Genomic DNA, 23,022 nt, shown 5'->3' on the forward strand with positions numbered 1-23,022 from the left:
AGGGGGGGAAATATGCCCATCATATAAGGAGAGGCATTGCAGAGCTGCATTTCATGGAATGCAACAGAGACTAAGGTACTCTAAAGCAAAGAACATTCAGTATATTCTTTTTTACTTTTTATGTGGTTACTTTCTTACCAGAAATACAGAGCAATTCTATGCATGCTTATTCAGAAATAATTCCTGTTGAAATCAATGGGATCTGCACCCAGGCACTTAGTTACAGGATAACATCTTAAATTCATTATTATTATTTTCCTTTTAAATAATTCCAGATCTAACTTCAGTATGGGTTCACTGACTCCAGTAACGATGTAGTAGGGATCCTCTTTCTGCAAAAATGACAAATAGTTGTTTAGCAAGTTTGATATATGCTAAGCTTGGAGAATGTCCAACCTCACCACCACCTTCAGGGAGGGAGGTGCCATATTTAACTGAAACGTAGTAAGGTAAATTTTCTGAACTACTAAGTTAACACGATACATATGAGAGATGGGAATCCTCTCGCCCTCCATTTCCTTGTTTTCCAGTTCCTATTAGCTTTGATGGACAATGGTCAGGAATGATGGGAGTTGTAGTCAAATAACATTTGGCCTATTCTTTGTTGAATAAATAGCAGACCAATCATGGGACGAATTAAACCACATCATAGATGAGTAGGTGAATGAAAGGAATTTAATCCTTTCTTAGTGAAGCCTCTTCTGGTCATGGAATCTTAATGGAGTTTACTCTGCTGATGAAAAAAAGTTTTTTCAGGTGGGATTATGACTGGGTGGTAAAGTTCAGTCTCCAACCCATGCTGCACTTTAAGTTGCTTCTTGAGAAATTCTGCTCATGGGTCTTCTTCTGCACATAGGTCTTCTCTTACATCATGTTTATCATTATTTTCGGACATAAATTGTATAAAAGGCATTTCATATTAGATTATGGCATGTCCAATTTGTGTGCCTTATTTATTTCAACTGCAATCAAAATGTTAAAATCAATGAAATTGATGGATTTGAACTTTATTGATACAATCACTGTGAACATGAGAAAACAAGTATAATTCTACTGGTTAATATCAGTGGAAATTTGTTAATAAGTGTAACCTCAAAAGCATAGGAAACAGTCTTCAAAGAAAACCTTTTAGAATCTAATTATTTGACTATCTAACTGTCTAAAGAAGATATTTGGGACTTGCAAAGTTTTATACATCTAAAGTGAACTTTAATCTAGATTCCATGCACCAGTAACAATATTTTGTCTGAGTTGCAAGTCTTTGTCTGGCCTATAATTACATCTAAATGTTGTTTCCAGGTACAATAGCAGTAGCTTGCTTTAGCTTGGCCCTTCCATATGTTTGTGGGAACTAGTTAGAATCTGCCTGAAATGTAAATTATTGTGCAATGAAAGAAATAAGGCACCATTCTATTTTGGTATTGCAATATTAAAATGTATAAGGCACACAAATTGCCTCTGCTGCTTGAAATTGGCACCGTTTAAGGCTGGAATGAAAACAGAATAAAGTCAAGATTTATAGTCCTTTCAAAGGACTAAGGTCACCAGTTACACTGAAGCCTGCTGAATTATGCACAATAGGAGAGCTGTAGAACTTCTCCTGAAATTCTTAATGCAAAGTTAGGAGGTATAAGAACTCTTCTGTGGTGAACCATTTCTATAGATAACTGTTTTTGGCTTTATTGAAAACTTTTTGAAGGACTAGTTTTTAAAAAAATATATAGCCTATTGAGAGTCAGTCCAACAATTTTTATTTAGTTTAATGGAGATTATATAACAAAAGCATTGTATCCTTCAATTTCCAGTCTCGATTGAACAATGACCAATTTATGATTTCTTGAGCTTCAGTTCATTTAGGAAGAAATAGGTGAGAATTTTGTTGTGGTTCTTCCCCCATCCCTGAAAAATACCAAAATTCACAACATTTGAATGTGGGAACAGATTTATTCTCCTCTTTGGAGATGGGTGAAAATTTTATTTCCATTTCTATTCATCAGGATTTATCAAAATGCACAGAATATGGTGATAAGAGCTATCAGCTGCCCCAATTTTATTCCTAAATTTCATTTCAGCACTTTTGATGGTGCCTTTAAAGCCAGCAGAAACCTAGAATGCATTACTGTCCCACTGACATAGAAGCTGCCAGGAGAACAAGAAATCGAAAAATTTACCCAAATAATAATAATTAAATTATTATTATTATTATTATTATTATTATTATTATATTTTCCACTTCTCCTTGGGATTGTTAGTCTGCAGTTCCATCAGCTCTAGCCAGCATCCTCAATGACCATAAACGTTGGGTGTCGCACCCCAGATCTTAAGGGGTACACTTGCTTTCCCCTGATATTGGGCTACCTGCGCCACTTTTGGTATCCATAAGCAATACTATCAGCCTAATTTTACAAAACAGTGACATTGGCCACATTTATAGCAGTGTCAATTGCTACTAAACTCACACAGCAAAGTACCATGATAATAAACAATTTTTAATGTAATCAGTTAATCATTGTTAAACGGATTTTAATCCCAACTGTTTATCACAAATCAAAAACAATGTCATTCAGACTGTATTCCTGGTTTTTTCTGCCTAAAGTGATATTAAATCAAATTGGTTTATTTAAACAGCCACCCTCTTGCATCAGCACACAACACTTGTTGCTACTTAAAACAGAAACATTTCAAGATTAGTTTTACCACTGACAATAGGAACTGAAATTATGCCACAACTGAGATCCAGTAAAGACCTATGGATTAGGCTTGTACTGTTGAAGGGCAAATTAACCAATGCTCACAAAATGGAATATGGAAATAATGAAAGTGACAAATCATCCCCCTCCCCCACTTAGGAATGTATGAAATGTTTATTGTAGACTTTTTAACAAACAGAACTTATCAAAATTCACAAAATGTGGGGAAAAGCAAAATATCTACTTACCCCTTAAGGAAGCGGGAAAAGGTGCCATCTGAGCTAATTTTAAAATAAAATTTAATGAAATCTGTGCAGTTGGAATCTGTGGAAAAGCAAAATGAGTACATTTTCCCATCAAAGATTTCAATTCCAATTTCATTTTTAAAAGGAACTAATCAATATTCTTTGCAACAAAAAAAATCACATTAAGAAAGCACCATTCTTTTTGTAACAATTAAAATACAATGCTGCATTTAAAATGATGTGTTGATACAATACCGTCTGTGCTAATATAAAATTGTTTTTGTGTCAGTTATTCATATGACCATCAAAGTGTATATTTGAACGGAAGATCATATTTTCTTCCTTCATTTTCTTCATAGGGAATACTGTAGAACTGCCAGTCCATTACTTCTGGGGAAAACAGAGCTGAGGAGAAGAAGAAGAAGAAAAACTTGACAGGATTATGTTGGATTTCAGGGCAACATGTTTAAGCTACTGACATACTTTCCTTTGTCTCCATAACTTTAAGTAAGTTTTTTACTCTTCTTCTCTATGAGATTTTGCTAACAGCCTCCATTAGTTGTTCATAAAACAGATGATGATATGATCATTTTAACTGGGCTAGTAGTATATTTATGTGAGATTGCGACAAGGTTTTTATCCTAAATTTTCAGGAAAACGCAGTAATTACATGGAAATAGTTCATGCTCTGTGAGAGCAAAATACATTTAATATCCATGTAAGTCAAAGTTATGAAAATAGATCTCAAATTGCCTTTAGAGTATCCATTTCTCTAGCAGTCAAGGGAGACACTGTGGAATAAAAATAGGTGCTGGATGACTGCTCTTGCTCCATTAGTCTTATAAAATGATAAGAGTTGGGGAATATTTTTCTTTTGCTGCTTCATATTCAGATGCACTTCTCTGGCCATTTAACTTGTCAAATGTCTGCTACTCTGGATGTCTCCTCTCCTCAGTCAGAGGTAAGTGAAAGCCTGATAAATGAATGCCAACATACAGCATGATACGATGGCAGATTAGCAGAGATACGAAGCAGGAAGGCTTTCCATTTTGCTTATTCTGTCACAGTCATTGGCATAAGCTGTCATTTCCCCCCCTCTAATAAATTTCTTTTTCCCTGATAGGTCATTTGTTTTAAGTTACATACCATTTAGAACAATAATTATTTCCTAGAGAAGACTGAAGAACAGCCTTGAGTTTTTGTTTTTTTGTTTGTTTGTTTTTGTAGTCTTCCTTATGGTAATACAGAATTTTAGTGAAACTAAACAAAATTTATAAGGAAGGACAGCGCTTCAGCATTTTGCATGGATATAAACAAATTTCATGAGAAGGCATGACTCATTAGAAAATGCAATGATGCTAGGAAAGGTGGAAAGCAGTAGAAAGCAAGGAAGGCCATATGCCAGATGGTTAGACTCAATCAAAGAAGCTATGGGTCTGAGCCTACAGGACCTGAGTAGAATTGTAGAAGACAGGGTCACCATGAGTCAAGGCTGACTTGAGAGCAGTTAACAGTGACAAAACAATAACAAACTCTGGCACACATACATGCCAGTGATATTACAATTAGTGGAGAATTCTGGAACAAAAAGGCCAGAGTTTTTAATATTTGGGAATTCCATCAAACCTAAGGTTACCAGATCAAATCAGGTATAGGACTCCTAATTCATTATTGGCTGATCAGGCACCTCATAAAGCAAGTGTCTAAACAGAAATGAGTCTCATAGCGCCATTCAGTCAAACATCCTTGTAAAGCCCTTTCAGTTCCTTGAACTAAGCATGGAAAGTTCTTTGCAATAATCTGATGCCAACTTCACCAGCCTACCTTCCCTCTTTCACATTAGTGGCTCATGGCCAGTAACTTCCTCTAAGGAATCTATCTTCCTTCGTGAACCTACCAAAGTGTTAAGGTCTTTGTTGAACATAACTTGACAATAACGATAGATTTTAAATAAAGCAGATATGCTCTGAATAATCTATTCATAATGAGAATGTGTATTAATCACAACCACATATGGGAGCGGGACAACATGTTACACTCTTTGGTATAGAAAAACATACATCTGAAAAACATCCTAAAAGGCTAAGATGGGGGGGGAGAGGGTTGGTTAAAGAATAAAATACAGCACTTTCAAAAACACACATTTTTACAATGTTTACCACTTACAAAGCTTCTTCAGAGGCAAATCCTCTGGTAAATGTGTCATACTCCCAGCTCACTCTGCAGTGGTATGATTTTTATGGTAAGAGATTCAAAATATTCAGTATACACTAATGGAGCAGAAACACAAATCTTCCTTCTGTGAACTTCTGCTACAGAAGGAAGAAAACAAACTGCTTTGCAAGATTTGGTACTGACTGAGCCATCAAAGGAAGGTGCTGGTACGTCACAACACCAGTCCTTTAATATTTGTAGCACTAAATACCAACAAGGTTACAGAGAACTCCAGACTTTTTGTTCCTCTTCATCCATAATAATACGAATTTCATCTCCTTCCACTCATATGTTTCCCATTATCAGAAATCATAACAGATTACTCTGTCAGTGGCTAGGGTAGTCCACTTTGACTGTATAAATTTTCTAAAACTGTCAACACAGTGTTTGCTATGGAAATGGGATTCATAGCTTACAGATTCCATTTCAGCCAAGGCATAAAAGCTTATTAACTAGCACGTGTAAAATGAAAAGTATTTGAAAGAGTGGCCAAGTCGATGAAACTATTTCGTCAGTGCAATCCTTACCAAACAATGTATGGGCTGTTGCAGGTTTAAAATTAGGGGCGTGCCTCTTCTGATGGCAGAAATGCTCTTCTACTCACAGAATCCCCTTCTGCTGACTGATGTCAAAGATCTCTGCCCTAAAGCAAAGGAATGTCAATTCAAGAGTTCCCATGATAAACAAACAAATAAATAAAGGCCCCAAATCCAGATCCCCAGAACCCTCCAATAGGAATGATTCTCTCACTGAATGCTCCAACCTGTTGGGCCTGTAAATAGCACTTAGTAGTCTCTTAATGGTCAGTGCAGATTCAGAAAACAGTTCGAATGTGACTTCTGGAGGTCTGGGGTATGGAAAATGGGGACAGGAGCAGTCTCCAGAGTTCCATACCCTTGTTATATAGAATTGCATCATAAGTGCCCTTTCTAGAAATTCGTTATTCATTTATTCATTGAGCTTACATCTAACAATTCTCCCATACGTGGAACTTTAGGCAATTTGCAATTAGAAAGAACAAATGCAGCTAAAGCATAAAATGAATAACAGCATTTAAAAGCAGCACTTAAAATTCACCAATAAATCAAAATACAGCACCCGACCTATTAAAAATTCCCTTCTGCTACAGAGAGGCCATTTTTCAGTATTCAAAATGAAAGGAACTTTGGTTGCAGCCACACTGCATCATTAATGTAGTTTGACACTGAACTACCATGGCTCCATCCTATGCAACCCTGGGGTTTGTAATTTGTGGTAGCACCAGAGCTATCTAACAGAGAAGCTCTGTCACAAAACTACAAATCCCAGAATTCCATAGCATTGAGCCATGGCAACTGCTGTCAAACTGCATTAATTCTGAAGTGTAGATTCAGCCTGAGCGAAGAAAAACAAGGTAGAGGGAGACAGCTCACACTGTCTTACTATGGAGTTCTAGAAGCTTGTAGCAGATGCTGTAAAAGAAAGGAGCTTATTCCCTTACCTCTTCCAGCTTGAATTCAGGATCCAGGATGCCCCCGGATGTTATCATACCTAAATCACTGCCGATAAATAGAAGTATAGTCTCTAGATCAGGGGAAGTAATAGTGCCACTGTATTCTGGTTTGGTCAGGCCCCATCTGGAATACTGTGTCTCGGTCTGGGCCCCATGGTTCAAAAAGGATGTTGAGAAACTGGAGCATGTCCAAAGGAGGGTGACAAAAATGGTGAAGGGTCTGGAAACCATGCCCTATGAGGAATGACCTAGAGAGCTGGGGATGTTTAGCCTGGAGAAGAGAAGGTAAAGAGGTGAAATGATAGCCGTTTTTAAACAATTGAAGGGATGTCATACTGAGGAGGGAGCCAGCTTGTTTTCTGGTGCAGTACCCGAAGCAATGGATGCAAGCTTCAGGGAAAGAGATTCTACCTCAACAGTAGGAGGAACTTCCTGACAGTAAGGGCTGTCCAACAGTTGAACACACTCCCTTGGACTGCATGGAGTCTCCTTCCATAGAGGTCTTTGAACAGAGGCTGGATGGCCATCTGTCTGGGATGGTTTGATTGAGAGTTCCTGAATGGCAGAGGGTTGGACTGGATGGCCCTTGTGGTCTCTTCCAACTCTATGATTCTGTGACCTAGCCAGAATGCTGCCACCCAGATGTATCCCGGGTCGAAGCCTTGCTCAGCCAGCACTTTTTTGTAGACAGGCAGCTTCCAGTCAGGCCGGCTGAGTGAGGCTTTGACCCGGAATGCATCCAGGTGGTGGCATCCCGGCTAGATATGCAGCAATTTAGGTATGTGGGGTCGTGCCAGATCCTGATTTCAAGCCAGAAGAGGTAAAATGGATTATTTGTTAATGGATAAGCTCCAATGTTAGTCTCATGGACTAAGAAGTTTATCGCATACAATTTTCATGCCGACCCAGGCACAGGACTGGATTGAGCTGGAATGGGTTAAAACTGATTTTACCACATGCAGAATTGCTGCTGCAGTGCCACCTGACCATCACCTGTCCTCCAGCAGTGCTCTGACAGCCAATTTTAATACTATGGAAGCTTTCCGTAGTACCAAAATTGGCTTCCAGACCACTGCTGGCAGACGGGTGATGGTTTGGCAGCAGCACAGCAGCAATTTTGCATGTGGTAGAATGAGTTTTAACCTGTTCCATCCTGATCCCATCCTGTGCCTGGGTCGGCATAAAAATTGTATGCAATAAACTCCTAAGTAGGATTTACTTCTAAGTAAACAGCTTTAGAATTTACCTGTCAATGCATTTGACATTCACCCAACTCAGCTGCTTTTTTCAGTTGCTCCGTTAGCCTCACAGGAAGAAAAATAAATGCAGTGGCTGGAAATTCAAAGAGACAGAAATTGTGAGATTTCAAAGTGCATGACAAAGAGAGGTTTTCTTAGACAAAAATGAACAGAATCAGTACAAATGGTGGTGCTTGAAATAATAGGTTTAAGACAGCTAAATGTCTAAATGGCACACTTTATACCTGTTGTTTCCTGCTCCTGCAAAAATGAATTTACACTGGACTCAAAGTGCAACTCTGGAAGTGAGTAATTAACAAATTGTACACTAAAGCCCACTTCAAAGGGATCCTCCCAGACTGAATGTTCACCAGTGCACATTTTTAATATGAGAAGTAAGCTTTTCATAGGAGAGCTGAAAGGGCTCCCTAAACGATCCTCCCCCCCCTCCAAAAAAAAATTCTCACTACTTTGATGTAGTAGCTTTATAGAGCTGGGACCCTCAACCCTTTGCCAATGCAGGAATCCAGAGTCAAAGTATTCCTGATGGATGGCCATCAAACCTCTGTTTAAAAAAAACCCTAGCAGGAATATTACCTTCTCTTCACCTAGATATACATAGGGTACATCTACACTGAAGAAATAATGCAGTTTGACCCCACTTTAGTGGCTGTAGCTCTATCCTTTGGAATCCTGGGATTTCTAGTTTTATAAGATCTTTAGCCTTCTCTGTCAAAGAATGCTAATAACTCAAAAACTACAAATACCCAAATTCTGTAGGATGGAGGTACAGCAACTAAAGTGGGGTCAAACTGCATTATTCCTACAATTTACGTGCATCCACAATCTTCTGTTCTGCAAGTTATATATGCTTAATTTTCAACCATTTTTCATAATGCTTTTTTTTTTCCATTTCCATCATCAACTTGGTTTTCCTAGATGCTGGAAAGGAAAGCATTTACAGTTGGGGCTGCAAATAGCTCAGAACTCTACCACCATTCATATCCACATTAAAAGAAAAGGAAGATCCAAACACTATTCATAAAATGGCTAAATGGCAATTTATATGAATTGCATAAAATGGAGAATACTGAAAACCTGTAATAATCCTTGATTACTTTTGGCCAATAGGATTGTCTGCCATGAGATAACCACCTGAAAGTAAACTTATAAAAAGGAAAACTGGATGAATCATTCCTAAATTGCAATTATGTGGCAGGGGAGCATTCATGAGTACACCCCATCTCTCTCTTTTGTTACAGTACAAAGGGATCTGTAGAATAGAATTAGATAACATTTGTTATCTAACATTTGGGGATATGATTTTCAGCACAGCAATATCACTACATCACCATGGATTGCAGTGTATTTCTAAGTATATATTTCTGCTTCACTGCTAGGCATCATCACACAGGAAATTTGTTCTTACACTTTAATAGGTTCGTTAGAGGAGAAATGTTGTAGTTCAATAGGGTTATGCTGGTGGTTGTATTTTCTTACATCCTTTCATAAAGAGATATCAAGTATCTTCCTACTCAAGCAGTTTCCCATACATTTACAGTGCAATAGTCTCTTAAAGGCCAGTATGGCATTTAGGAATAGCCCTCGTCTCACCGCAACCTAAAAAAGACACTGGGATAGCTCTTGGAACACCAAGCAATGTCACTAGAACATCACTGCAACATAAGGACACTGGAAGAGTTTTATGTTCTGTCAACATTGAGCAAGATACTAATTAAGTATAACCTCAGTCACAATATCAAAGCCCAACTTTTTCATTAAAATGCAAAACATATATCCTAGTATCTATATGGCCTATGTCCAGAATTTCTGAAAGTCTCTGCCCTTCCACATGAGCCTTCTCAAACCTTACATTTTGAGGGGAAGGTTTTTCTCTCAGTCTCACAGGCTCATTGAATGAGAACATTGGAGATATTGCTCTTGGGTGCTACCCCTGGTTTTGGAACAGCTTCATGGCTTGGTTGGCTCTAATTCTCTAAAATACCTTTTTATTTATGCATGGCCTCTGCCTATTGACTTGTTCTCCATTGTGGCTCTAGCCTTTTACTATGTTTTACATGTGGTTTTTAACTGTTTAAAAATCATGTTTAAATTGGATGATTTGTTTAAATACACACACACACACACACAATTTTAGCTACATTTTATTTTTGCTTATATTGTTAAGCTGTTTTGGGTCTCATATTGGAAGAAAGGTAAGATAGAAATTATATAAATAAAACTATCGATGTTTCAAGCTATGGATAATTCAAGGATATAAAAAATGTAAGTGGGTTGCAGGTAGTAAGGGAGGAGCATGACCAAGCGCCTGCTAAGCTAGAAATAAGAACAAATGCTTTTGTCTGAATTTGACTGAAACATCACCACCTGACTCATTTGAATCTTCTAATTTGTGAGAAGACTGGCAGGGATTTATATAAACAACCACTACAGGCTCTCTTGAACTACTTGTTAGATCCTAATAAGTAGTCCAAGAGAGTCTGTAAGGTTCATTTATATAAATCTCTGAGGGTCTTCCCACAGTACCTATTCTTGAGATCATCTTCTTCATTTTTATTATCCTCAGATCCACAGATGGTCTTCATCTTGGAAGAGTTCCCAGGAAGGGCCCTTAGGAAGCAGATAGAATAACAAAGCCTAGATAAGCAGAACAAAAATATGTGTCCGTTATTTTCTAAATACACATTTAATGAACCTAGTATGATAGCCCAGAAATATATATTTAATCCTATCATGCTAGTGCTTTGCAGAAGCACTGACCTGTTTCCCCATATATATCTGAGCCTGTGAGTCTATTTTCAAACCAATAATATTCCTCAGAGTGACACTGGGTATAACCGAGCATGGTATTTAGAGTTAGCAGAAAAGCTGATGTCCCACATTTAAATGTCTGACAAGCACATTAACAGAGACTTTTTCAATTGTATTTTCTTTACAAAAAAATAAGAACAATCAAACTGTTCCCAAGGCTTTATATGAAATACAGCAAAACTCATTCAGATACATAGGAGAGTAATGTTTGTTACTCTATATCCTACACTCTTCTTGCTTTTGTGAACTAAACAGTAAAGTTATTGTTCTATGTAGCAATCTTAACATAGAATATCCCCAATACCAATGGTATCCCCATCCCCAGCATCCCTCGATGTGGGGGGTGAGGCTTGCAAGCAATGAGTGGAGCACCACATGGTTCAGGGCTTTCTGGGAGCAGCTGCACATTTGGCCCTTTTCTGCTGCTGCTGCTGCTGCAGACCCCTCTCCTTAGGAGGAGAGAAGCACTGTGGGAGCGAGGTCGGGGCTGCACTCGGCCCTCTCCTTCACTATTGTGACACCGCTCTCCTCAGGATGTGGCGGAGGCATCCACTGTAGAAGCCCATACCTTCTGCTTGGGGAGGGCCCAACTGGGTGTCACCCCTTTTCTGGGGTGCAGTTCACCCAGTGCAGTCCACATTACCGCACCTTACACCACTGCCCACTACATTATGGTTCCTTACAGCTTGCTGATAAATTCAGTTTAGAGATAAAATAAAAACCTTTTCCCCTTCAGGCATAAAATTTAGCTACCTTGTTACATGGACTTACATCTGTATTTGGTATGGTGGTTCACATATGTAACCCTGGCACATGCTGGTAAATTTGGGAAGGGGAGTAGGTCCTGGCCTGCTTCTGCCAGGGAGATGTAGGATTGCCAGATATCAAGGGCCTAGCCCTGTGGCTGCAATTTTCACCTTCAGGCAAGAGTTATTATTGTGTGCCTTCAAATGGTGACCCTAAGGTGAACTTATAGGGGTTTTTTTCAATATTTGTTCAGAGAAGGTTTCGCCTTTGCCTTTAACTGAGGTTGAGAGAATGTGACTTGTACAAGGTCACCCAGTGGTTTTTCATGGCCGATCAGGGATTTGAAACAAATGGCCCTTTTGTTGCAGTTTCCCGGCAACTTGGGGATGTGCCACTTAGACGACAAACACCCCCAAGCCAGAAGGAAGCTGCTATGAAGCCACCTGCCCACCCACATGATGGGCAGCTTTGCAGCACTCCAGTGGTGCAGCATTTATATGTTACATGCTGGAGGAGTGCCATGGTGGCGTCAGAAAAGATGGCTTTTTGTTGGCTCAGAAAGGAGCAGCTTTCTGCTGCTTCTTTTTGCTCTGGCAAACAGCCAGATCAGGAATGCAGTGTGGTTGTCTGTTTCGGCCCTAAAGGTTCATTATTCCATGAGCCTAAATTGGTGAGAAGGAATAATTCCCTCATTTCTTCCTGGCTAAAATTTCTTTCTTAATTTTCCAACAGAAAAATATGTCCTCTCTCTTTCTCTGGGTACATCTGCACTGGTCAAATAAAACAATCTCACTGGTTTTCACAGCAAACTGCCCACACAACATACAAAATGACTACAGCTGAATCTGGACCTGTTCATTTCCTCAGGGCTTTAATCCAGAGAGTGAAAAGCATAGATTTAACCCAATTGTGAGTGGAAAATCCAGATGTTCACATATGTTTGTGATTTGTGTTCCATAGTGATTTTGGTGTGAGGCTGGTGGGTGAGAGTTCAGAAATATGTACATTCACATGAAAGGGGGGGGGGGGCTTTGGAGGAAAAAATCCCAAAGCAACTATGGCTATGTGGTTGCAGAAATTGTAATTTATCACACTATGGTGTGTTTGAAAGTTTGAAAACTCATTTCTGTGTGTGTACAGAAGTCTGTGGTCATTGTGGATCAGAGTAATCCAAAGATAAAGTGAATTTTCCAGCTAGTGTAGACTTGCCGTGTGTGTGTGTGTGTGTGTGTGTGTGTGTGTGTGTGTGTGTGTCTGAATGACAGGCTGTAAGCAACTGTGGTTGATATTTAATGCATAACACTTAATGACCATCACAAGGGGACCTGAGGTTTTGGCCTGGAAACCTCAGGGCCTAGGACAGTGGTTCCCAAACTTTGATCCTCCAGATGTTTTGGATCTTGGGTCCCAGAATTCCAGATTGTTAGCCAAGATGGCTAGGACCTCTGGGAGTTGAAGTCCAAAATATTTGAAGGATCACAGTTTGGGAATCACTGGCATAGGGCAATCCGTAACTGTCAACCTTGGGCAAATGAAAAAGGCCAGAAATAGTATCATCGCACAGTTTTTCCACCTGCACATCCCTGGCTTTTCCCCTATTGTGGGTGGGGGGAGTGGATAGCTCTGTGGGTGATGCAGACTGCCATGTGTTTTCTAAACCAGCATCCTGCTTTCCATTTTAGTGGAGGACACTGTCCCAACCCCAACAGTTAATGGGCCAGAGACCCTACCTGGAGTGGGATCTCTGGCCATTTCATTTTCATTTGGCATTCTTGCCTTTATGTGCCTTGTCAAAATAACAATTCTGTTGTTTAAGCCAGTTCTTGTGAAAAAGAGGTCTCTGCATTGCCATCCATTTTGGCTTTGAGAATAAATAAATTTTCCTGACATTCTACCATTCTAAAGGTAGTCCATCTACAACAGAACCATCTACGTTGGCAAAAGAGAAAGCACTTACAGTATGTGAGTAATTTGATTCAATATGGTATTAACATTACATCTTACAGATGATTTTAAGAAGAGTGCTGATCAATAGCCATTTTACAAATAGATTAATCTTTCATTCGTCATTGTGTTTTGGGATGAAAAATGTCAAGATGATGAAGGCCATACACTCAATTGCTGTTTTATCTCAATTTTTAAAAATAAAGAGACAATTTACTGGAAGAATAAAATATAAATGTTGCTGTATCTGACATGCAGATAAATATATTTTGATGTTATCAGCAGCACTCTGGCATGATATGAAAGCATAACAGCAATCTGTTTATTGCCATTAATTCACTAAAAATTGCAGGAATAACTTCCTTCTTAGGAACTACAACCAAAACTTTAAACCAACAGTTTGGAATCCCTAAGTGCTTTATTCAAATTCATGTCACATTCCACACATGGAGAATTAAAGAAAGGTACATGCTGGAAAGGAAAGGTCCTAATGCAGAGGATTATCACACCTTCAAATCCCACTGGGATAGAAGCAAGATGCGAACATCAAAACTGCATGTTATCATATGCAGCTGATGCCGAGCAAGTGCAGCCCATCTGCAGCTGATGCCGGGCACACAGACGATGCCAGGTAAGTGCAGCCCATCTGCAGCCCAGACCCCAGCCACACATATCTAGCAGCTTTTCAAAAACAGCAACCTCTGGTTGCACTCACCCAGCCTTGGCTGCATGCAATAACACCCAGGTTTTTACTTTTCAATCCCGCATCTATCCCAGTGGGATCTGCAGTTGCAATAATCTCCACACTTTTGTGATTGAGCACTTTCTTGGCATCATGTCAATGAGAGGCACTGTGATGATGCTATGATGGGTGCCCTAAGGAACTGGAGTGTTTTGAAAGATACATCCATTGAACTCCATGGAGCTGCAATATTGTGGAATAAAAAAACATAAATCTTCAGAAATAACTGATCCTGTCTTGGAAAACTTCCCATAAGGCATTCAGTTAAAGATACCAGTAAGCAGAGCTGTTCCCTAGACTGGGAAGCTTTCAAAAGAAGAACAAGCTTGTCTTTTTAGCAAAACTCTTCAAAGGAAAATCATCTTGTTTCTTAGCAACCATGCTCTACTTTTAATTTAACCATGCCTTTTGTGTGTGTGAGTGCGTGTGAGTTTTAAGAAACAGAATAGTATTGTGCTGCCATTTCTGAAATTCTGTTTTGCACATTTATATTCCATCCATTCTGCTCTGTGCTTTACACTTAATACTTAGTTTGCAATTAAATAATGTCAGCATATACAGTAAAATTGGACACTGAGATAATCTGAATCTTGTAGAAAATGTTGCTTATCTATTGGGGAAGGGAGAAATGAATGCCTAAATGCAGTGTGTATAGAAAGCATAATAGCTGTCAAATGGTGACGATGTGTTCATCCCTCCAATATGTATGCTGGAGTCTTGGGAGATTATTATATGTGGCTTTTAAGCTGCAATTGCATCTGGGAAAAAATCAGCTTTGGAGATACTTATTACATGCCTCTTCCTCCATCCCATAGCTACTGCATCCCCCAACCATGATTAGGGCTTCCCTTTTCATTCACAAAGAAAACCCATCAATGAGCTCTCAATAGCACAAGTCCCCAGGTGCAAAATGTCACTCCTGGGGTAGTTGCTTTTTCACATGGCATAAGTGTTTCCTCCCATCACAAAGAAGCCCAATTATCTTTCCCCACCCCCTATTTCTTCTCTTAAAAAAGAAAACAAAAAATGCAGTAGCAGATTTCTGGAGTTGCACAAAACTGTGAAAATAAACAAAAATAAAATTTAAAAACACCAGAAGGTATGCTGGGTAGGACATAGGACAGTGAGGCAAGGTTTAGAAGGAAATAGGAAGCAAACGTGATGAGAAGTCATGCAACTGAGAAGACACAGTGTGATGAGAGACTACAAGCAGATATAATTCCATTTATACTGACATTTATACTGACTGTGGTGAGAATAGGACTCATGCAGTAAACCCCGTGGTCTGAAGTTGATGAGAGGATAGGTGACAAAAAACAAAACCAATGCCTGCTAGCCACATGCAAAATATAACAGTAACCTTTGGCTGCTGGAATAGTTGGAAGTTCTAGATCAAAACCATAAATAATTGTGTGGGCAGCACCATGTAAGAGTGTAAGAGATTATCCATTTGGCAAGGACTTGTTTCCCTCCAATATTGCAAGTAATCATCAATCAAGGACCTTAAGACCACCTTGGGATTCTTTACACCACCCTTCCACTATCTGTATTTTCCAGATATTTTTGGACCTAGACTCTCAGCATTCTTGGTCACTGAACATGGTGGCTGGGATGGTTGGGAATTGAAGACCATGTGCTCTGTAAAATCATATGCTACCTTTTTCACGGAACCAGAAGTCACTTTCCATTAGTATGTTTAAAAATTTTTTATCTATTTTGAGCTGGGGTGGGTGAAATATTTGTTAAACACCAAAACTGCACTACCCTAGAGGTGTTTTTCAGCCTCCAAAACTGGAAGATGCAATGAGGTCCAGAAGGGCCACACAGGGACTCTGCCATCACCACACATATTTCATGGGTCACACAATTCCCACTTCAATCTCTGTTTCAGTTTCTATACCATGGCCCCCCAAAAGAAGGCATTTGGATTTACTCTGCTCATCAGCTGAACAATATTTCCTAATAGCCCATCATTGTCTGCATGCATTAAGCAACTCTATCCCTGGATTTTTTTTACCCCTGGGATGCAATAATCCTCCGTAATTGTTTTGCAGCTGGTAAAAGGATTTCTTACAGTCCTTTTTGAGAATCTTTAATTTCCACTGTGTGTGTGTAAAAATAAGTCCATTTAGATGTGTGCAAGTGTTTGCTAGGACACATTTTTGCTCCTTTTGGCACCTATAAAACTTTTTGTTGTGTGCTTTCAAGCCATTTCTGACTTATAGTGACCTTAAGGCAAACCTATAATAGGGTTTTCTTGGCAAGATTTGTTCAGAAGGGGTTTCCTTTGCCTTCCTCTGAAACTGAGAGTGTGACTTTCCCAAGAACATTCAGTGGCTTTCCATGGTCAAGCAGGAAATTGAATACTGGTATCCACAGTCATAGTTCAGTACCCAAACCAATACACAATACTATCTTATGATGTCTTGACCCTACAATGACCCTTCATCTACTATCCCTAATGGAAATTTTATAGCTGATTAGTCAGCAATAAGTTCCACTGCGGGCGTAATAACACTGCAGAATTAAAACAGTTTGCTATCACTTTAACTGCCATAATTCTATCCTATAAAATCCTGGGATTTGAAGTTTGGTGAGGCACCAGAGCTCTCTGACAGACATCCTGAATCCCACCAAATTACAAATCCCAGGATTATCTTGGCTAGAGTCATGGAAGTTAATGTCAAATTGCTTTCATTCTACAGTGAATTCATAAGGGTGTACTCTCATTTAAACATACATAGGATTAAAACCTGAGCTGTAATTCCTTCATTCCCTTCAGCCAAGTTGTATTTTGTAGCAGGTTTTGGGGGGAGGGGTATTTTAAAAATAAGCTTAATGTTAAGAGACCCGCATCCCCTATTTCCTATAGGAAAGTATGCTATTTCTCATACCTTTGGGTGTGTGGTGTTTAATGTAGTCATTTCAGTTGTAGCAACAGTTGATCTCCATAGATGCATGGCTTTTTGAGACAACAGAGTTAGGAGGTCAAATTGTTATTTATTTGCCTTGCTGTATTTTAACTGCCAGAGGTGGGAATTTGCTGAGTTGGGACTTTCTGCCTCATTTTCTGAGACATCTCGAATGGGTATGCACCTTAATCTGGGGTGGGTCATGAATGGCACCATTTGAGGCTCTGCCTCAGGCACCAAACTGTCCTGGGCTCACCTTGTATGGTTGATGGGAGGACAGCACCCATAGCAGTCATTCCCAAATTTTGTTCCTCTAGATGTTTTGGACTTCAGCTTCCAGGATTCCTGGCTCTTGACCTGGGGTTTCTGGGAACTGAAGTCCAAAATTCTTGGAGGATCAATGTTTGGGAATCCTTGATCTAGAGCATGGTTGTTTTCAACCAAATTGTTTCACAGTCTACAATTCACAGTTCCTATAAAATTCAATGGAGACCACTTAAAGCCAATCCTTCCTCTGTCTAGTGAGCCTATAAAAACTAAAGAAAAGCCCTTATCACTCAAAAAAAAACAACACCTATTTTCTGCAGTGAAGACCCAGATGTTTCTGAAAATCATCCCCCCCAAAAAAGGAAATCCAATAGCTCCAGAAATGGAATTTTATTCAGAGGTATGCTGCCTCTGAACATGGTTGTTAAGCAGTAATGGGTACATCCACTATTAGTTGACCTAATCCTCTTCAATAGTGATATAGGCTAGTGGTTACTCAGGTGGGATACAGACTGCCCCTTTGGGGCAGCCTGCACCTGCACCTTTCCCCGATGGATCGGGGCTTCAGCTGCCACAGTGGCAGCCCCAAGGCCCCAATCCACCACTTTTCCAGGCCGCGGGGAAGCGGCAAAAGGCTGCTCCCCCGTGGCCTGGAAAGGGGTGTCCTTGGGGCTTCAAGTCCCAAGGACACCCCAACAGCGATGGGGAAAGGGAGAAAGGGGCCCCCTTTCTCTTTGTATCCATTTAAAGGTCACACCAATGATACGTAAGGCCAAAGGAGCTCCAAAATGGAGTTCCTTCTGGCGCCACTTAAAGGGCGCCACAAGCGGCCTTCAGCAGCGCCAAGACGTCATGTCCATGCCGTCCCATTTGGAGGTGGCACAGCTGTGACGTCATAATGGCGGTGCCCATGTAGAAAGGGCGCTACCATTACAACACTGCGGCAACGTACTAGGGTTGCGGGGCATCTGGAAAGGACGCCCCAAGGCAACCCTAGTATGTGTGCAGGCCGGCGCTTTGTGCTAGTCTGTACAGGACCTCATTATAATGTTTGGCCCTTTTCTGTTCTATGTAAAAATATGAGATTCATTTCTTTGATTAATAGGAAGATGCAGAGACAGGACCCAGGAATGGAATGTATATTATTTTTGTTTGGAAATCTGGGTGTGGACCTGTTACAAGAAGATATTCCTCTCTGTAATTTTGTGTCTGAGCAAAATTGAAATAGCTATGGTAATTTTGAGTGTAGATGAACTGATGAACTGAATCTGTAAGATGAGATATCACAGACAACATCTGTTCTCTTGAAATATATAACTTTTATGGGCTAGTTATCACATGAATTGCTTGTGTGCAAATTTTCAACATGGTTAAAGTAAAATCTACCTACTTTCAAAAACAAACCTTTAAAACTTCAAATTTTTGCCCAAGTTGGCTTGGAACATTTTGATTCACCTGAACATAGGTTCTAACTTGAATTCAAATCTGAAATGCTGTCTGTTACATTTGGCTCTAGCATGACATTTAATTTCCTTGTTCTTTGTTTTCCTCAGCAAAACAAATTTCCCCACCTTCAGCTAATTCATTCATTAAAGCTAAAAAATTAGATAAGCCACTGAATACGGTAACATATGGAAATGTAAAAGCAGCTTATTAAGATTATGTGGATGAGATAAAAAATGTGTTCTCTTTCCACTTGTTACCGGTCCTTTGATGCAACACAATTATGGCACTATGATCCTACTTTAATTGCCATGGATCCATTCAAAGGAATCCTGAGATTGGCAGTTTGATGAGGCTCAAGAGCTTTTTGGCTGGGATAGCTAAATATTCCTCCCTAAACTGCAAATCCCAGGATTCTATTAAATGTTGCTGAGACAGTGAATGGGACCATGTAAACACCTGTAGTAGAATAATGTAAGGTTAATCTTTATCACTACCATTCCCTTCTGTTACATTGTGGGTTACGGTCACCTAATCCAGCCTTCCCCATAGCAATAGAAGTGAGATATTTTAGACTGCATTATTAATTGTCATCAGTTATTGGCAATAATCAGGAATGGTGGGAATTGGTAAGCAAAATATTTGGAGGGTACCAGAGGATGGGGAAAACTGAGCTCATCAACTTTAATGGGTTGGCAAGCAAAGCCTAGTTTGGCCAGTAAGCTTACTATGCTTCATTACTAACAAACAATTTGTTTGGAGAAGGATTTTGGGGTCACATGTTGTCATTCATGCCTGTAAATATGATTTGGACTTCAACTGGCAGATGCCCCAGCCAGCTTGATCAGTTGAACAATTAAGTTTTATGGGAGCTGAAATCCAAAACATCTGGAGGACCAAATTTTTGGCCCCACTGCTCTATAGGGTTCCTCTAGCTGCCTAGTCTCAAAGAACCGTGTGGTGAGGAGTGCACTGTAGATAATATTTCCCAGTGCCCCAATCTCCAGTGCCTCAGTTAACAATATTGAAAGGATTATAAATAGAGAAGCCATCTCCAATCTGCGGTACCCATTCTTGAGTATTCAGGGGCCTTAATCATCTATCTCACAGTGTCAATATTCTTTCAGAAGTATTTTTTCTCCAAGTCAGGAGCTAGTGTGGTGTAGTGGTTTGAGCATTGGACCACAGCTCTGGAGACGAGTGAGCTTATCACATTTTTAAATAAGCCGACAACCCTGAAATGTTGAAGTCTATTTCAGGATACAGTCAGGTATGACCAATGGCTTCCACTTAGGAAACCAAAGCCCCCTTTAAGTTTACGTTTCTTCATCAATCGTGAAAAACCATGCATTATATTCTGTGAGTGAAAGGACTATGTGTGCAAGTACTATTGCATAACAATGCATTGATATCTTGTGGGTGTTGGAGAGTGAACCTTTTTAGCTTCAAACGAGGTGGGAATTAGAGGGGAGAGAATTATAATTGAGATGGACCTGAAAAGGGAATTTGTAAAGTTCCTTCCTGAGGAGATAAAATAGCACATGAGAGTGAAAGTATAAATTTGTGATTAATAAATTATACAACCAGTGATCTCCAACATCATCGCTATGCAGTAGTTCACAAAAAATGCTTCTTTACCTGCTCAATAATTAAGCTATTCAATGGATTTTCAAAGCATATTATATAATGAACAATGTGTGGCATATTAAAAGGAGCAGACTAATACATGGAAACTATAGCTGTGATTGATTTCAGCCATGGAATTCAAAGCAGTGCCTCCGTATTTGTAAAGGCCAGATACTGAAGTCTGCAGTGATAGGCCAGGTGGAACTCTCGAAGCTTATGAAAGCTATATATCCTGAAACTCCTATAAATGCATTGGTTAGAATCCTGTATGAGAGATACATATGCATTATGTTAGCCATAGTGCATTTTACTGAATGTTGATGTGTGTGGTATTCCAAATAACCCCAGATGGACACAGTCAGCGCAGGCTGCCATAATCCCCAAAGTGATGGGACATGTATGCACTACACCCAGATGAGGGCATCCTCATGGGACTTCTTGAGAACAACACTCCTTGGGCTAGCCCAACAGGTAGTTTGGGAGTTGCTAATGGAATCATCATCACCTCCAATATTCAGAAGAATGGGCAATAATTGTCTAGATGTCTCACCTGATGAGCCAACTATCAACTTAACTTCTTTCCCATTTCCCTTGATTATTGTCAGACCAGATTACCTCACCCAGACAATTCAACACTTTTGCCCTGTGGTTAGATTTAGCCTTTTAAAAACCCTGGAAAACTCCCCTCAGTGTGCTAGTTTAGGGTTCATGGGGACACTACATCACTGTGATCTCTAGTCTAGCTCCGGCACTTCTGTTCAACCAATGCTCTCAGAATGGCTGTGTCTCACCCTATTTCACCCAATTAGACTCCGGAAGCAAGCCTCAGCTATAGTAAGTATCACCTGTAGTATTGCCTCAAATCTTTTCCAAGCTCACCCATTATTTTCCTGAGCCTTGAATGAATGAGTGTGTGGTAGTGAATTTCTGTGTGATTTTCCCTTTTAAATATAATATACTTAATTGGAGAAGCCTATCTCTGCATCATTTCTTAGATCCCTTGGTCCCTTGTTATACAGGCAGGAGACGATTTTGTAGGGTCCTTGTAGCCAACCCCCTCTCAATTTTGAGCTAAGTAAAAATTCCCCTATATAGAGCTTGACTACAATTAGTACTATAGTTATGGTACTATGCACTGAGTTTCAGCCTGACCTCCCCAGTCACCATGCACTGGAAAGCAGTGGGTGCAATTGATGGGGGGGGGGATCCCTCTGTCACTCAGAAAGCAGCTGACAGCTGATTCTACCCCCTCCTATGAGCAATCTCTGATGTGATAGCCAGAAACAGGATCTTGTTGCATGAAGGGAGTTAGAACTATCAGCCACCTGCTTCTAAATAGACAGGGGAACAGACCCCCACTGATCACAGTGGCTGCTGCCTTAATAAATAGGTACTGGAGGATTTTCATCATCTTTAATACATAACAGTCCCAAGTGCTTAACTCTAGGTTACACATTTGTAATGGCCATAGAAGACCCTGGCCATTATCTCTAACATGAATTAATGATATGACCAATTGTTCCATTAAATGATAGTGAATTATATCCACTGGTCATCTTCCATTGACGGAATAGCATCCATTTTTTTTCATTATCTTTTCATAAGTTCAGATTCATGTTAAAAAGAACTACAACAATTTACATCACAACATATACAGACATATTTACAAATATACAAACAACCATACAAACTTCCTTCATCTATCTGATTTCATAAGACTCCATATGCTTTCTATTCTTGTCTACTGATTGGCCGAATAATATTTATGTCTCAAACAGTATCTTAATAGTTAAACACACTAACAGAGCTTCCCATGTACCCCTCTTTCTCACTGTTACATCTTCCATCTTTTTTTGCCTAATTCCAAAATTTGACCCCAATACTTATCAACTGTTTCTACATCTTTATGGTTTAACCAACATCTTAATTTAAACAACCAGTCTTCTATTAAGGAATCTTTTGAAGTTTTCCAATTCTGGGCTAGAAATAACCTGACAGAAAGTAACCATATATAAGATTACTCATTGATAGGACTTATTTCTTCTTGCTCTTCCATGTCCTACATTCATTTTTTTCAAAAAATATGTTCATTGACACCTTGTGTGAAGAAAATGGCAGGACATAGGAGGTGTCAGGGAATGTCCAGCAATAGTAAAGGCAGTGAAAATTGCAGAAGCCAATGGCTGCTCATGCACTGTTGGATTTAAACCAAGGAATTTGTGTTGCTATAAGTAAGAATCATGCCATGCTTGGAAATACAATAGAACGTTTTGCAGCTCTGGCAGCAGTAGTCTAAATTTTAGATTTCACTTACATTGTGTTGACATTGTGTCGACTGTCATTCATAATCCCTTATTAGGGAAGCTGAGATGTCACAAGTATTGTTAAAGATCAGGTATGTGCTCATTTGATTCACATAATTGTATCTGAAAAGTAGATAAAATGAAATTCATTTGTCTACCTTTGTATTTCAAAACACTTTTCCTTGTTAGTCTATATGTAAATAGTATTCTCATTGTAGCATCTTGCAAGGAAACAATTGAAATCACTTGATAATTGTTACTTTAAGTAATATATTACATTGGAAATGTAATGGTTGTAAAGGGTATAGAATACATTAGAAGGCAATT

The sequence above is a fragment of the Sceloporus undulatus genome, chromosome 2 (assembly GCF_019175285.1).
Source record: "Sceloporus undulatus isolate JIND9_A2432 ecotype Alabama chromosome 2, SceUnd_v1.1, whole genome shotgun sequence".
In the NCBI taxonomy this organism is placed as follows: Eukaryota; Metazoa; Chordata; class Lepidosauria; order Squamata; family Phrynosomatidae; genus Sceloporus; species Sceloporus undulatus.